Genomic DNA, 18,260 nt, shown 5'->3' on the forward strand with positions numbered 1-18,260 from the left:
CGGAGCAACTAAGCCTGTGTGCACAACTACTGAGCCTGGGTGCCACAACCACTGAAGCCCACATGCCTAGAGCCCATGCTCCACAACAAGAGAAGCCGCTGTAATGAGAAGCCCGTGCACCACAACGAAGAGTAGCCCCCGCTTGCTGCAACTAGAGAAAGCCTGTGCGCAGCAACGAAGACCCAGCGGCAGCCAATAGATAAATAAATAAACAAATAAATAAATAAATACATTAAAAAAAAAAGGGTCAGGTGGAAAATATTTTCCCAGCCTTGAATGTTTCTTTCTAAATGGTTCATGTCCAAAACCGAGTCACACATTCACTCCTAAATCAGTCACTGGCAAGGGGAATGGCACTACCAGTTTGGCTCAGAGAGTCAGGGGTGCTGCCTCATCTGAAGTATATAGCCACCTAGGAACTAAAAAAAAAAATTGGGATTCTGTGGAAAAAGAAGAAAGTGGGGATGACTATCAGGTAGGGAACCTCTAAATAGAACGTGCTACAGAAGCACTTGTGGATTTGGTGAAATTCGGGTTAGTCCCTGAAGAATAGGTCAGATACAGACATGAAAAAGTGGGCAAAAGTGCTTTCCATTTGGAGGGAATACCTGGAGTGAAGGCACAGAGACAGAAGAAAAGTGCTGAGTGTTCTTCCGCCTGATGCTATCAGGTGGTGGTGCGCATTACACGGAAGTAGTGTTAGATCACATGCAAGGATATATTGGCATTGTTACTGAAAAACTGAGTTCACCTTTTGGTGGGTGTTAAGCCAAAAGACACAACCAAGCCAAAGATAAGGGAAGGAGGGACTTATTATTACTTGCAGCAAGTAAGGAGAACACTGGGGATCTTTCCCAAAGCAGTGTCTCCCCAAACAGCAAAACTGGGGAAGTTTTAAGCTAAGGGTATATGCATTTTCAAGAAGGTGCGTGGGTGGTCCAGAGAGTCAAAGCTTTAGTTGATAGAAGTCAAGAGTCAGAAAAGGTCAACATCATCATCCCTTAAGTTACAGTGGATCTGGTTGTTGAACTCCTGAGAGGGGTTTAAATTCTGCAAAGCAGCTCAAGACAGCACTTCAGGCCAGTCATTACCATTGAAACAGAACTTGGGGTCTTTACACCTGATTTATTATCTTTGCTATTGTTCCTTCTCCTGCCTGATAACAGTTTGTCCTTTTGTTTCCTTAAGATCATTATTCAAGAGACCTGTTCAAGGCCAAGCATTGTGGCCAGGCTTAGCTCACAAGATGGCTTAGGCCAAAAGTGGCTTCTCTTATGTCAAGAAAGCCTTGTCTGGTTCTCTTTCTTCACGGACCCCCTACCCTATCTGCTTATAGCATCAGATCATAGAGGGCCTTGAATGCCAGACAATAGAATCAGAACTTTATTTAGTAAAATAAGTTAAAGCCTACTGCATTTGGTTGTATTCTTTTTTTTTTAAGATTTATTTATTGTTTTATTTATTTATTTTTGGCTGTGTTGGGTCTTTGTTGCTGCATGCGGGCTTTCTCTAGTTGTGAGGAGCAGGGACTACTCTTCATTGCTGTGGGTGGGCTTCTCAGTGTGGTGGCTTCTCTTGTTGCAGAGCACGGGCTCTAGGCACGTGGGCTTCAGTAGTGGCAGCTCGCGAGCTCAGTAGTTGTGGCCTGTGGGCTCTGGAGCACTGGCTCAGTAGTTGTGATGCACGGGCTTAGTTGCTCCGCGGCATGTGGGATCTTCTCCTCACCCTGGGAAAACCACCTTCGTGATCATGGTATCTCCTCTGCCAGGAAAATATTAGTTGTATTCTTTAAAGTTTTGATTCTGGTTCTTCCTCCTCAGTTCTAGATGTTGGGGTTTAAGGGGGGGAGGGTCAGGAATGGTCAGAAATCCCTCCCGGTCCCCTTGGGTTTAGAAACAATTGAGATGTAGATGTAGGAGTCAGGCAGGTAGCAATAAAAATATCACCTGTATTTCTGCTACAGGGCTGGTTGGACTCAGAGGATATGGGTTTTGAGTGCAGCAACAACGGATTCCCCAATGTGCATGCCTGATTCAGATTTAGCTCCCCAATTGGTCATGGTGGTGCCACGTCTCCAAGGCTCCCCTATGGGTTCCGTGGAGGGATGTGTGCTCTCTGAGGATGACAGATCCCCAAAGAGGATGGTGAAAGGGGCTGAGGCAGGCACTTTTAGCTTCTCTCAAGCTCATCAATTATATGAGCTATTCCTCTTTTCTTGGAGAGGAGAGAGAGGAATAGATTGAATAAGAAGCTATAGCCTCCTCCACTAGTAACATGAAACCAGGGGAAAGAAGTCCTCCAGATCCCACACAGCTGCTTTTTTTTATTTTTTATTTTTTATTTTTTGGGGGGTACACCAAGTTCAACCATCTGTTTTTATACACATATCCCTGTATTCCCTCCCTCCCTCAGCTCCCCCCCCACCCTCCCTGGAGTCCCCCCCACCCTCCCCGTCCCAGTCCTCTAAGCCACAACACCTGCTTTTTAATAAAACCCTAAATAAGTCTTTCCTTCTGACCACAGCATATCTACAGCTTTCCTGATAACCTAGGTCAATGATTGGTTATTCCGGGTCATTCTGAGACAAACTGTTGCTATGTTCTTCCCACATCTGTCTCTTGGGCAGAAAATGTGTCGCTTCCTCCAGAACTTAATATTGCTTTTAGCCTGCAACATAAATTCTGTTTTAGAAGTCTAAACCTTACTTGCTATGGCCTTGAAATGATACCTTCCTGATTAAATGTTTTGACGTGTGAAAGCACTTAGCAGAGCAGCTGCATGCCCATAAACGTTTGTTGCCTCTCCAGCCCTGCGCCCCCACGCCTGCTTTTCCTTTTTAGGTCCTTGGCCTTCACATGCTCCTCTGCAACTTCTTTCCGTTATCATTTTGCAGGTTGAGCTGTTCTGTTTTTGAAAACTTTGCTCTTCAACATAGCACTCCTTTCTCACCGCTCTAACACTTGCAGATGAAATATTAACTGGGTACACTTTTACTGTCATCTCCTGCCTTAAAACTTGAAACTCCAAACTACTAGAAGATAGAGCTGTTCCAGAGGCTGTAGTGTGAGAGGTCTTCTGACAGTTTTTGCCCTGATACTCTATTACACTGTGCATCATAAAATGAGGACCCATCAGTTCTACCACATCTCTGATGCTACTGAAAAACAGAAATAATCTGCAAGAAAACTGACACTAGAGATGTTCTCTTGGATTTTTTTTCTATTACTTAAATTATTCCACATTTACTTTCTTTTTATTCTATTTATTTTTAATCCTCCCCCCTTTTTTTCTATAAATTTTTTTCTTTTCTTTTTTCTTTCTTCTCTTTTTGGCCGAGCTGCATGGCTTGTGGAATCTTAGCTCCCTGACCAGGGAATAAAACCCGGGACCTCAGCAGTGAGAGTGTGGAGTCCTAGCCACTGGACTGCCAGGCAATTCCCATCCCCCCCATTTTTAATGCATTTTCTTGTCCTCCAAATTGCATGCCAAGAACTCATTCGATATGCTTCCTAATAACAGGGCTACTACTTGCATGGGGGCTTACAGTGCACCAAGAACTTCTGTAATTCAGAAATGCACCTCCAGAGGGCAGAATTCTTCAATTGTGCTCACCTTGATTCTTAGAACCAATGTGAGCCAGAGATAGGTCTCACATGGTCCAGATTCCTCAAACAACAAACCCTGAAACATTTTGATCACTCAGTTATGAAGATAACAATAGGATTTTTGAAAATTGGCAGAAGGCACACTCCTAACATACTTCCTATCGGAGGCCCTCTGTGACAGTCTATCACACAATCCACAGGGAACTGATAATCAACTTTGATCATCTCTGTGGCTCTGGGATCACAGGGCCTGTGGCCCAAGCCGTCTGCAGCAGGATGCTTCTTGCACTGGGATGGCCCTTATTTCAAAGTTATCAGCCGTTGTCCTGTGCTGACTCACAATTAGCTTTCAGGACAGTACTCACCGAGGTTTGGCTCAGGGGAGTACCGGCTGCCTGCCTGCTCATGGCAGCTTGTCTCTCTCAACCTGAGTGCCCTGTGTGTGGGTGCACTTTGCCCCGTTCAGTCTGTATGTGCAATGGACTCAAGAAATGATTGAAATGCTTTTTAGCAGGAAGCGTCACTTTCTTCTTGCAGTGTAAGGAGATGTTTTCTTAGTAGCATCACTTAATATCTCCCCTCTTCAACCACTCTTTTCTGAGAGCCTAATGTGCAGTCCTGGTACTGTTTTTTTTTTTTTAATAAATTTATTTATTTATATATTTTATTTATTTATTGGCTGCATTGGGTCCTCGTTGCTGCACACGGGCTTTCTCTAGTTGCTGCGAGCGGGGACTGCTCTTCATTGTGGTGCGCAGGCTCCTCATTGTAGTGGCTTCTCTTGTTGTGGAGCACAGGCCCTAGGAGTGTGGGCTTCAATAGTTGCGGCACATGGGCTCAATAGTTGTGGCTCACGGGCTCTGGAGCAGAGGCTCAATAGTTGTGGTGCACCGGCTTAGTTGTTCCGTGGCATGTGGAATCTTCCCAGAGCAGGCTCGAACCCATGTCTCCTGCCTTGGCAGGCGGATTCTTTACCACTGCGCCACCTAGGAAGTCCAGTCCTGGTACTCATATCATTCCTGACATCCTGTGCTGCTGTTGGCATCCAGCACCTGGAACTGTGCCGGCCACCTTGGTGCCTCAGAGGACAATCTTGCCATTGAAAATGGCAAGGCAGAAAAATAGGAAAAAAAAACTTCAGTCTTTGATGATGATGATAAACCAATGAATTAACCAACAGTTGTTCTACCTCTGGATTTTGGTTCTGTACTTTAATAAACCAAATAACTAGCCAAAATAAATAAATAATAATAAATTTGTTTGTTTAACCATTTTTAATTGGGTCTTCTGCTACTTGAAGCTGATAACATTTTAGCCAAACATTTTCTCTGAACACTAATATTGGAAATAACTTTGGCCCACTTTGAATTTCTATAACTTTTAAGCTATATTTCTGTTAAGGCAAGTTTCAACCTTATACTACCATGACTTACATAATTTCCCTCTTATCAGTTTGTACTCCTGAGCTTAGCCAACAGCATTGTTCTGCACAAAATGCCCTTCAGAAACCACTAATCCTGTGAGATGCTCCATAAACATAGCTGTGCTCACAAGTTTGGGAGCATGAAAATTAATAAACAGAAGTCTCATTTAAAACGGAGTCAGGAGACCAGAAGGGGGTGCTCTCACACCCTACCACTCAACATCAACTGCAGACCTGACAGGAAGAGATGTACTTTTCATCTCCAATAGGAAGAAGATTACTACTTTACCACCCAGCAGGAGGAAGGAAGAATTTCTCCTTGCCTGGCAACAGTCCAGCCAGTGAGAGATTGTCACAACTCAACCACTAAAAAGGACTCCCAGTTTCCTCCAGTGGACTCTGTTTATAACAGCCCCTTCCAACTCCCCCTTCTTCTCTTCTTTTTTTTTAAACAATTTTATTCTTTTAATATAATGTAATTATTAATTTTAGTTTATTTTTGACTGCATCATCATTGCTGTGAGCAGGCTTTCTCCAGTTGTGGCAAGCCAAGGCTACTTGTTGCAGTGCGCAGGCTTCTCAGGGCAGTGGCTTCTCACTGAGGAGCATGTGCTCTAGGCACATGGGATTCAGTAGTTGCAGCATGAGGGCTCAGTAGTTGTGGCTTACGGTCTTAGTTGTTCTGTGACATGTGGGATCTTCCCGGCCCGGGGATCGAACCCGTATCCCCTGCATTGGCAGGCGGGTTCTTAACCACTGCGCCACCAGGGAAATCCCCCCTCCTTTTCTATGAAAGAACATTCCTCTCCCTTGTTCTCCAGACTTGCCTGTGGTTTCCACAGATTGCATGTCCTGAATTGCAATTCTTTGCTGTTCCTAAATAAACCCATTTTGCTGGTAAAATAACTAGCTGTTTTTATTGTTTTAGCTCAATAGGAGACACAGCATGATATATCCTTCTCTTCCTTGCAGATTCACCACATACATTAGAACACAGAAATGATGCAATGTAATTGTTTAGGGTGAGATTCTACTCTTTACTAGACAGGGGGCAAATTTGGTTAGTTATTTAATCTTTATGAGCCCGGGTTTCCCCATATGTAAAATAGGTACAAAATGCATACCCCACAGTATTGTTATGGGAACCTGAAGTAATGTATACCAAATATGTAGTCTTGCACTGGGCCAGGTCCCACAATGCCTTTGGCTTATGTCACTTGAGCTAGAAACCTCTTGCTTGGTGACCAGTATTACTATGTTATTAGATTGTGTACTTGTCCACACATTATTTTCAAGTTTCAGAACAGTTTTCTTGGGGCTTTCCTTCTTTCCAAACTGCTCAAAGACATAATAAGTGGATCTCATGTAAGTGCTTAATAATGACAGCTACCGTTAGCTGCAGCAGTAGCAGCATATTAAAGGCTCTGAGAAGTCCTATGGTAAAAGAGATCTGGTTTACTTTTGTTTAAGGCCACATTTCTCAGGCTCATCTGAGGATATAGCCACTTTTGACACAATACCTTCCCACATCCAATAGAGCTGGTATTCCAAGGCATAGACTTTGAGAAATGCAGATCTACTTATGTCACCCAGGCAAGAAACCTGGCAGCCAACCTAGGCAAATCCCTCTCTCCCGCCATCCTATCTGACATACTCAGTCCATCATCAAGCTCTTCTAGTTCTTCTGATCTTACCTCCCAAATGCTTCTCAGACTTACCCCCTCCTTTATATCTCTACCACTACTGCCCTGGAGCATCGATCTTGCGTACAAACTTAATGGATCTCCCTGCCTTCGTCTCACTCTATTCAAATCCACCCTCTCCATGCACCTGAGGGATCTCTCTGTGCAAACTGATCATATAACTCCTTTACTAGCTGTCCTTTGATGGTTCCCAAACTCCTACAGAACAGAGCTCAGTTTTCTTATCAAGGCTCTCATGTCCACCCCACCCCCACCCTCCACTACAGCCTCGCTCCCTAGCTGTGTGTCTCTCAGGCCCTGTCTTCCACTTTACACTCTTCCTACACCATGCTGCCTGTGAGTCCCCAGTCATGCCATGCTCTTTAATGCTTTGTGCACTTCCCTCTGCCTGGAACTCTCTTTCTTACTCGCTTTACCTGACTCTTCCTCATCTTTCACAACCTGGCTCATGACATCTCCTTTTGGTCTAAGATCCTTTCTCAGGGCTCCCATAGCAACCTGCACAAATGTGTAGGGTACCACTTATCCTGTTTCACTGAAGTATTTGTTCATGTAAAATGTCACACAGGAGGCTGTGAACTCTTCAGATGCAGAAATTGTCCTTCCTACTCTTGGCCCACAGTACTCACCTGTCTACCTTTGGTGCAGACACATTAATTCTGTGGTGAATTGAACCATTGTGGGTACCAGACCTTCACTGTCTTCATCCTCCAACCGGAAAGATCGAAAGGTTCAGGGTCAAACAAATGTCTAGTTGCCCTCTGTGGGAGCCAAGCCCTGACCCGCATTTTCTGCCAGGGCCACAGCCACCTGGGCCGGGTAACTCCAGACTCAAAAGATTTCATTCAGCCTCTCTTCTCTCTGAGCCAGATGTCAACATGGCTACCTGCAGCAGTGCAGAGCAGTACACAGCTGTGCTGTGCTGATGGGCAAAGCACACCACTCTGGCTTCCTGCTGTCCTGCAGCTTCAGGGAGGCTTGAGATGAATGGGCTGAACTAGCCCACCTGGCAGCAGCTGCTCTTGCCTTTAGGGATGATGAGGAGGCAGAGAGGGAGAGGAAAAAGAGGGAGCCCAGAACAAGCTCTACCTGGGGGTTCCCTGGATGCCTGGGAACATGTCCCTTCAATAGACACCAGCTTTTGCCACTACTCAGCATCGTCAAAGCCTCATGTTATATTTAACAGTAATTGAAAAAAAAAAAACCAATAACTGAAATGCATGCAGCTGAATTGCTGCCTAGAAGAGGTGAATGAGTCAGCCTATATCCTAAATCAGGATCTGTGGCAGACCAGTTCCGACAAGGCTTCTAGGCACAGGGAACATAAGGCAGCATCAGCTTTATTAAGTCTGATTCGATTAGTTTCTCCAATCAATTTTGTGCACTTCTGGCCACAGGATAAATCATCTTTCTATCTTGCTGCTCTGCCCTTTTCCTGTTGATTTAAAAATAGTGACCTTCTTTTCCTGTCAAATGGTCACTGGATTTACCTAATGATGCTCATGGGGGAAAACCCCTGAGATTGCTTGCTATCCTTAGATGCCAAATCTTTTCTTTGGCTAAAAGAAAACTAACCTAACTCTGTAGCAAGAGGGTCACTTTACTTCACCCTTTTATCTCCAGTTGCAATCCCTGAGCATCCCTTAATCACAGGCAAGGACATTTCAGAATGGTGTTTTCCTGGCCTTCTTCTTAGACTCATTTAGAAATAGGGTTCACATGTCTACCCATTCAGAACCATGCAATTTTTCTGAGCTGTAAAGGATCTGAGAGACAATCAGCTTGGACCATTTCATTTCACAGATGAGGAACCGAGGGCCGAAATAGGAGAAATCCCCAACCTGCCAGAGTATGTGGTAGAGAAGTGCATGGCTTCAAGGAAAAATCATTCCAGCCAAAACTAAATCTGAAAAATAAAGGACGATCTTTTATCCTTCACCTCACTTTAAAAAAAAAAGATTTGCCTTAAGAATTCTTTAACATCTGGATCCTTCATTTAAAAAATACCATCTGATTTACCAAAATTACCTGTAAAAAGACATTTCAAGAGAAATTCTTTCCACCTAAGACAATCTCTTCTACTTATATCTACTCCCATTCCAACTACATTTCCCTGGCTGATGACCAGCCCTGGGTCCTCACTGCTCCTCCACTGGGATTACCCTCCGCGGTCCTGTTCAGCTACGTAGATCCTCTTGGTCCCCCAGTTTCAGCATTGGTTCCACCTACTGGATGCCCACTGGTATCGATACTTATTCCAACCCCTAACTGATCTCATTCTTTTCTGACCATGATGCACTCACATGGCACAGATATACCCTGAATCTCCTTGGTTCTTCTTTTTTTTGTGTGTTTGTATTCAGTTACTTTAATATCACTACATTTACCATGTTATCACCATGGAATGTAAGTTCAGGTTAGACAAGAGAATTTCACAAGTATGACAAAGCATTCTGTAGTATACCAAAGTCTGTGTAATATCTGACCAAACCAGCTTGCTCATAGATCACTTCCATTACAGGCAACTTATTTAAACATTTATGATTCTTGTAGAGAAAATAAACATACTGCACACATTTAAAAAGTGTTCTTCATTTACCTTTCCATTAGCACTTAAATGTAAACTTCTATTTCAAAATGACATTTAAAAATTACTGTAATATAACAGCAGCAAAATATAATTCTGCAATTGCAAAAGAGCTAAACAGGGATCTACAGTTAAGTTATTCTCATGTTTACAACTATGATTCTGAAATAAATACTATTTCAAAGCAGCTCTGTTAACAGCTTTTTAGGTTTGGTTTAAACACACACATATTGCTGGGAGGTTTATACTGTTGTATTCCATGCACTGTTCTGAAAGGGTTCCTTGAGAACCAGCCAGTCCTTAAAACAGTAGCCAGTCCACAAGTCAGTCAGAAAGTTAAATTAACTGGGATAAATAGGATTCCTACATTACATCAAAAGCATATGATATTCTGCAGCAACTGGGAGCATTGTCAGGATCAGCATGTTGTCCTATTTAGAACTAATTTTGTAAGAAGGTGGACATTGTACCACTATCAAGTGCATTTAAAAGTGACATGTTTCTTTTGCGCTAATCCGACTCCTCTGAATGACCTAGCTAGTGAACTTGGTCACCAGTAACCTGGTCACCAGGCAACTCAAGCCTGCAAGAAAGGAAGCCAGTATTCAAATTACCATGTAATTGTCTGACCCAATTAATTTATTTTCAACATAAACATATAACCTCAATATGAGATGTCTAACTAAAGCAAGCACCACCAACAAGACCAAGACAGCATCTCCTCTTCTAAGGTTTAGGTTTTGCCCAGAATTCTCGATATATGGAATAGCCCATACCAAGGGTCATTGCTCCCACAACAAAGCCTTGGGCTGCCACGCGCATGTGGATCAGGTGAACAGACATTTTAGTATGTCCCCTGTTCTTTAATTCATATAATCCTTATGCAACGATTGCTGCAAAACCTGCCATTCCAATGGGGACAAATGGTGCCTCTCTAGCTTTTCGGATAAGTTTAGACCCCTGATCTTCATCATATGAAGAAAGAGACACATCTGTGTTGCTTGACATAGTGATTGAAGAATCTTCAGACAACGACCAGACGTCTCAGGCTGCAACCGGCTTCTGACCCCGCCTCCCGCACTCGCCGTCCTCCTTGGTTCTTGACGTATGTCATATTCCCTAGACTAGGCTAGACACTATTGCTGGTCTGGGACTGTGACTTGCTTTCAATGGTGACTCCATAATACCTAACATGTGGGATACACAGTAGACACCAGTAGTATGCCAGTAAACTGGCCCTCCAAAGGGAAAAACAAGTTGTAATCTGTAGCATTTAATGCTACGTGGCCTCCAACACAGTGTCGCTCAACGTGAAATTGGGAAGAAAGATGCCCCAAACTGGCTCTCTTAAGCCTGCACACACCTGCTCCAGCACCCCACTGATAGACACTGATAAACAGGTTTCTGACCCACTGTGCACCCATGTGTGAAGGGTATTTGCCTTGGAGTTGAAAGAGATACCGTTTGTCAATGTTTAGCACACATTTGAAAAATTAGTCACCATATCCCTCATTCATTCATTTAAAGATTGTTGAGCATTTACTAACGGTTTAGGTGTTATTCTAGGCAATACCCTCATAGGACCTATAGTTCAATGGGGAAAACAGATATTAAGCAAACAAACAACAGAACACAGAGCTAATTGTTCAGTTATAAATTGCAGTATGTGTTAAGAAAATGCAGGGCGCTAAGAGAATATAACCAAGGGAACTAAATTCAGATGGATGATGGGCTGGGAGTGAGTCACTCAGGAGAGGTTTCTCTCAAGAATTAACATTTCAACTTCCACCCGAAGGACAGATGATCAGGAGAGGAGCAGGTGAAGTGCGGGGAGTGGCAATCTCAAAAGAGGGGACAGTGTGTACCAAGCACCTGAAGCAGGGAAGATCTTGAGCCCATAAGAAAGTGAAAGAAGGGCTGTGTGGCCGGAGAGTAGTAAGTGGAGGGGAAATGGACGGAGGTGAGGCTGGAGAGGTGGGCAGAGGCGGGATCACACTGGGCCTTGCAGACCATGTTCAAGAGCTTGGACTCTGTTTGAAGTTCAGTGAGAAATGATTTATTATTTCCAAACAAGGAAGTGACATAATTTGATTTATGTTTTAGAAATATTACTATGATTGCTATATGGGAAATAGATTGGTGGGTGAGGTGGGGGTAGGAGGCAAAAGTAGAAACGGGGAGACCAATAAGGAAATGAGTGTAGAGGTGAAGTGTGATAGTGGCTTGGTCTGGGGTGGGAGCAATGGAGACAGAGTAGAGGGAACAGACCTGAGATGTATATTGGAGGTGGAATCAAGAGGGTTTGTTTTAGGGAATAACTGTATGAATGGAGTTGCCATTTCGCTGGGTGAGGGAGACAAGGGGAGTATCTTTTTCTTGATGGAAGAAGGGGATCTCCCAACAAGCAAAGATCAGTGAAAGATGGATAAGCCAGTAAAGAATAGATGACTGAATGATAGGAGGAAAAGCTGGGAAAATGGGTGTGTTACCAGGGAAGCAAAGATCAGAGTTTTTCAAGGAGAAGGAGGCTGGAACTGTGTCTAAAGCTGCTAACATGTAAAGGAAGGTGAGAATTGAAAAGTCTCTGTTAGATTTAGCAATATAGAAGTCACCAATGACTTTTATAGCAAGAGTATTTTTGGTGGAGTTGTAGGTGCTGAAGGCAGGCTAGCAAAAGGAAATAAATGGAGATGGCAACTCTTTAGAGGAAATTATTTGTGAAGCAGCATAGAGAGAAAATGAAGTCACTGGGTGAGGACATGGGATAACTTAAAAGATGGGATACGCTGAGTGCTTCGGAAAGGATTTGGTAGAGAGGGAATGCTAGAAGATGCAAAAGAGAGAAGGTAATCAACAGTGCAAGTGCCTGAAATGTCAGATGAGACGGTCTGATCACAAATGGAAGGATTAGAATTTGATAGTTTTCTCCTAACCAATATGACACAGAGACGACTTCCCAAAGGTGTGGCTAACGTATTTTGCTACCTAAAGAGAAATAGGCATTGTGGTTCCATGTTACTTTCTTCTTAAATTTAGAGATGTAGAGTGCAATGAGAATAAAGCTGTTTGGCAGCCAGAATGGGTCTGTTTTGTTAAGTGTTAATCATCAGTCTTTTTTCCCTGTTAATGAACACAGCAATGTAATTTAGGATTTGTGTACTGGGCTTGAAGGAGTAGAGAACCCCACTGTAATAGGGTAATGAAGGTTCTCATAATTTTTCTCATCACCAGGCAGTACAATCCTTGGGAAGGGAGACCGTGCTGGTGGACTGGTAGCTTTAGTGGAGAAAAGATGAAAGAATTCCTTTACATGGGCTTCTGTTTTCTCTGTGATGTGTAAAGAAAGGTCATTAAGTTCAAGGGAGGGGACCAAATGAAAGAGCTGGTGATTCCAGAATACAGGAGAGGGTCTGACACAGACGTTAGAGAGAGTGAGAGATGAAGTTTACTTTCTTCGGGGTAAGAAAACCCAATCTTGTTCTTTGCAGTAAAATCTTCACATTTTCTCTAACCCATCCCTCTGAATGCAAGAATTAAATTGCTGTTGTTGAGCCAGTTGTCTGAAAGGGACTTTCTCCTTCACTTGGCTGGCATCCCTGGAAAGGGGTCTCCCCCTTCTCCGAAGCAGGCCACTTGGTCTCAGTGATGTGCATTCACGGACATTGCAAGTAGCACATACCACTTGTTCTTGATTCCCTCCCCTCACACTCTAGACTGCATCCCGTCTGTGCTCCTCCGGACCCCAACTCTATGGGTTTAGTCCATCTTCTTTGTGCCACACTCTGCCTCACAGTGCTTGTTTCTCAAAGGGTCATCTGAGGACTGGTACTCACCTGAGAACTGTCTGTTACGCATTGTGACAGGATAAGAAACTCACGCCAGAAGATGCCTCAACTCTCCCTAAGTGTGCTCTTCAGCTGACATTGTTTTCAGAGAAAGATTTTCTCAGTGAAGAAGGCAGCTCTTTAATTTACATTGTGACGCAAGCTTCTTTTCTTTTCTTCTTCTTCTTCTTTTTTTTTCTTTTTGGCTGCATTGCAAGGTTTACAGGATTAGTTCCCCAACCAGGGATCGCATCTGGGCCCCAGCAGTGAAAGCACTAAGTCCTAACTGCTGGACCACCAGAGAATTCCTGCAAGCTCCTTTTCTGTTGGAGACCACCTCATCCAATGCCCTGAGCACAGCAGCTTTGGGTAGCAGGGCTCCTGTGCAGTGGTTTTTAAACCACAGTTCATGATTTATCCGTTAGTTGTGAAATCAACTGAGTGCAATTAGCTTTAAAAAAAATCAAATAAATTAGAGTAGAAAATAACAGTGTGCATTACACACAGTAATTGTACATGTAGTTATGGTGAATGCTTCACAAAACTTTTGTTTCGATCACATATATATGGAGGTGAATTTGAGTCACTATGGAAAATGTTTCTTGCTGTAGGTCAGGGTCTAAAATTGAGAAATACTCTCTAGTACTTCCTGTCGCAGCCCAAATCTTCTTGAGCCATGATTCTCTCCTCCTGCACTAGCTACTGCTTCCCTGCCGCCACCTACAGAGCTTCGTTTCCCAACACATGTTCCACGCTGGATCCCAACTCCAAGCCCAACAGCGACATCTCACAGTTCTCTTGTCTTTCACCAGACAACAAAGAGAGTTTCTCATTTTCCCACAGAGTTGGGAAATTATTTTGATCTGTGTTTCTGCAGCAAAAAATGTGCCAAAAAAATAAGATTGCATAAGATCAGTCAGGACTGACTTTTCAAAGTCTCAAATTATAGTTTGAGAATAGTTTACAATATAAACCCAATATATCTTTATCTGACTTGGGAAGAGCAAGGCTTACCTTACCATTTCGTGTCCAAACAGAGAAGAATTAAAGTTTTGAGGGAGATAGGGCAGCTGCTAGACAAAATTTGCTGCTAGACAAAATTTTAGATGAACAGCAATATTTTTTTAGTATAACTTTTTCCCATGCAACATTTTCAATAATTTTGTTTAAGCTTATCTTCAATTAAAATGTAACTAGGCATCCTGAATTTTTGTTTGTTAAATCTGGAAACCCTAACAGGATGGAGAGTTTATATTTGGGGGGAGGGGACCACTTTAAGTAAGAGAATACAGAAACATTTTTTAAAAAATTTACAGAAATACATAACATTGTAAACGTATGTTAGGCATCCTCCCAAGACCTTGGAAGAGGCTGTGAACATGAGGGACTCTGATACTTTATTTTAATGAGCTTCATGGTAAATTTCCCTCAGTGGTATGTCTCAATGTAAACTCTGTATGTCAGCCCACAGGTATGGCAAGTAGGGAAGGATTTCTCCCTTTTGGGGAAGGAGGGAATTTTAATGACTCTAGGAACATCAGATAGTGGAGGAGAAACACATGCTCCCTGATCCTATCCATTGATAAAGAGAGGGAGGAAGGTAAAGGGAAGAAGCAGGAAAGAAGACCCCAAAATTCATAAACAGTGTCCTAGCAACAAAACCCTACTTGTTTCCATGGCTTGGAACGGTGGTTTTCAAAAATGGTTTGCTTACTGCTGGGCATAAGGAAGACTTTCCAAGCCATACACAGTATTAAAAGCTTTGAGAGGATAACTTTTCAGACCCAGCTTCCCTATAACGCTTTGCTAAATACTCTGCCTGAGAACTTTCCTGCTGCTACCTGCTCTCCTTTTCCACCTCCACTTTCACAACAGACCTTATTCCACTTTAAAAAGAAAAGCACACTAACCACCCCCAACGTTACCAAGGTCCATTGTCTGGGAGTAAAAACAAAGGGTCAAATCAAGAACACATCGTTCCAGAGGGAGAGGCCCCTGCAAGAAAGCCGAGAAAGACTGGATAAGAGACACTGGAGAGAGCAGTGGCTTTATGTCACCCAGGCAACGCACTCTGTTTTCTCTCAATCTCCCTCTTTCTCACAATTGGGATTCTGAAGGGAGAAGACTGTCAAGGGGAAATGCATATTAAATAATTTGCTTGAGATTTTTTAAATTAATTTTTTTTTCTGACACAAAGTATCCCTGATTTCTTTATTAGTTTGACAATAAGGACTGCCTTTGTCAATTAGCTATGGTAAATATTTTCAATAAATTGGATGCTACTTAAATCTGTAACTTCAAGGGTTTTGTTGAAAAGATCTTGAATCCACACGTACAACCCAGTATGTCAGAAACTATCCTTTGCAGCTATAAAAGTTGATGGTAAAACTTGTAAAATGAAAAATATGTCAGGGGTGTATAGTTTTTCATAATTCTTTATGCAGGTACAGGAGGAAAACATTGTGAATATACTGCCATAAGCTTGGTTGCCCTTTAGCGACACTTCCTTTATTTTGTCTGCCCCGATTGCTCATTTTAATGATTGGATGAGGGCTGGAGGAAATCTTCTTGGGTGAGGCTGAACCTACTTGTGTATCTGAGGAGTGTGTTGAGCTTATAAATGTAGATAAGCCTATCTTGAACTGTAATGACACTGGAGCATCTCAGTGGTTATAATATAAAGCATCTCCATCTGTTTTTGATTTCGATGTTTAGAAGCAATCCATGGAAGTAAAAGATGCCAGCGATAGCCTTTCTCTCTCTAGGCATAATGCCATTTGGTTGTGGGTGCCAGGAATTGCCGCGGTTCTGTGCTGATGCTTTGGCCTTTTTAATTTCTTCTGATTGCATTTAGAATAATATTCTGTAACCAGTACACAATCATCTTGTTAAAAGGCTGCTTGCTCCTTGTCTGGTTTGCCTTATGCCTAATGCATTCTTCTTCTGACCCCAAAGCTGGGATTCCACCCAGAACACTGGTCACATCAGGCAGGGCACGCAGGGCACATTTTGTTTCTGGAACTGTTGGGCCTCTACAGCAGGACACCTACACAATGAAAAAATTCTGTGTGGCATCAGTCTACTTTCTGAGATTCAAGTACCAAGAGGTTCATGAAACCAATGCAACAGAGGACTCTGTGCCCCAGATAGTCACTAGGTCTTCAAGAAGTGTCCCTGAGCACTTACTACCCCGGCTCCACCTGACCCTTGTAGACTTGTAAGGACATCAAAAGTACATTAAAAAAAAAATCAGTTGAACCCATTAGCAAATGGTCAAGCTTAAAGTAAGACTGTCCTAATGTGGATTACTGTCCTGTATTACCCAAATGCAACTTTTGAAATTTTTCATCATTCAATATGTTTCCCTAGTAGCATTCAGCCCTAATGAATTATTGAGGGAGGAGAGAAATCCTGATATAGTGAGAAAAAGGAAAGCTTTAGCATCAGACAGACTCTGGTTAAAAACTTGGTTATTAAATCTCTTTGGGCTTCAGTTTTCTTATTTGGAAAAGAAAATGATCATCTCAATCTGTGTGGTTGTTCTGAGTGTTAAAGAAGATACGGTATGTATTTGGCCTAGTGCCTGACACATAGCAGAGGACCAACAAATGACTGCCACTGCCCTTGTATTAATAAGAAAAGTAATAACAATAATAACCACCACCATAGATGAGGTGTCAAGATTTGTTTAACCACATTGAGGACCTAAAAGAGAAGCACTGCTGAAATAAGCAACAAAGAGATACAAGATTATGGAGGAAATCACGACAGGTTTCCTTCATTCCCCATTTCAACATATATCACATTCACTGAGAAGAGAAACCATCCCTCGGGAATAAAGCCCAGAGGGCAACTTTCCCAAAGAGAGCACATCTTCAACTCACGTCTGGCCTGAGAAGAGAGTCAAATCTTTTTTTTTTTTTCTTTTTTTCTTTTTGGCTCTGCCTTGCAGGATCTTAGTTCTCTAACCAGGGATTGAACCCAGGCCAACAGCAGTGAAAGCACCAAGTCCTAACCACTGGATCACCAGGCAATTTCCAAGAGTCAAATCTTCAACGTGCATTTCCAGAGGCCAAAACCTTTTCTTTCCTCTCACCACCCAGTAACGTGATAAAGGTATAGACCTGCAGGTGAATGCTAATCTGTTCTCCAGGGAAAAGCAACTCAAAAAGGAGGCAGAAACATTTTATGAATGAAGGTCCTTGCTTCCCCTGGTATAAGCTCAGAGCTGAACACTGGCTCAGTGGGTGTCAGAATGCCTAGATGTGCCACGTCCTGGAGGATTCATCATGATGAGAGAGAATAATGTGATTACAGCAAATCTCTTTGTCAGTGTGGCTTATTGTTACCAGGAACTTGAACTGATTCACACTATGGACTCAATAGGGAAATGAACTGCAGTGATCTGCTGTAATCGCCAGCAAACTAAACCAAAGCAGAGTTGTTCACTCAAGCCCTTACCTCCATGAAAATAAATTTAGTAAACCATTTTGAATCTATCTTTTAACTTATTGTGGAAATCTAAAGTCAGATTGGGACTTCCCTGGTGGCGCAGTGGTCAAGAATCCGCCTGCCAGTGCAGGGGACACGGGTTCAATCCTTGGCCCAGGAAGACCCCACATGCCATGGAGCAACTAAGCCCTTAGGTCACAACTATTGAGCCTTTGCTCTAGAGCTTGCAAGCCACAACTACTGAGGCCACGTGCCACAGCTACTGAAGCCTGTGCCTAGAGCCTGCGCTCAGCAACAAGAGAAGCCACTGCGCTGAGAAGCCGGTGCACCACAACAAAGAGTAGCCCCCACTTGCCTCAACTAGAGAAAGCCCGTGTGCAGCAACAAAGACCCAATGCAGCCAATAAATAAATAAATTTATTTTAAAAAATCAGATTAATGTATTTTCTAAATGGCACCCGAAGAAAATTAACCATAGTTGGTTGATCATTGAGGATGTTGTAGATTTTTAAATGTATTGCAGTCCCAGTGTTGTACTGGTAAACGTGTACTAACAGGCATTCAGGGACACACACACACACACACACACACACACACACACACACAGGTATTATACTATATATATTAGTATTATACTATATATTAGTACCTATGTATGCTACAAAT

At 42.8% G+C, this 18,260-nt stretch overlaps 1 pseudogene; it reads right to left on the reverse strand.

Moving 5' to 3' along the window:
• Positions 1 to 10,044: 10,044 nt before the first annotated feature.
• On the reverse strand, positions 10,045 to 10,385 carry LOC130846532 (HIG1 domain family member 1A, mitochondrial-like; annotated as a pseudogene).
• Positions 10,386 to 18,260: the final 7,875 nt, after the last annotated feature.

The sequence above is a fragment of the Hippopotamus amphibius genome, chromosome 2 (assembly GCF_030028045.1).
Source record: "Hippopotamus amphibius kiboko isolate mHipAmp2 chromosome 2, mHipAmp2.hap2, whole genome shotgun sequence".
Taxonomy (NCBI): domain Eukaryota; kingdom Metazoa; phylum Chordata; class Mammalia; order Artiodactyla; family Hippopotamidae; genus Hippopotamus; species Hippopotamus amphibius.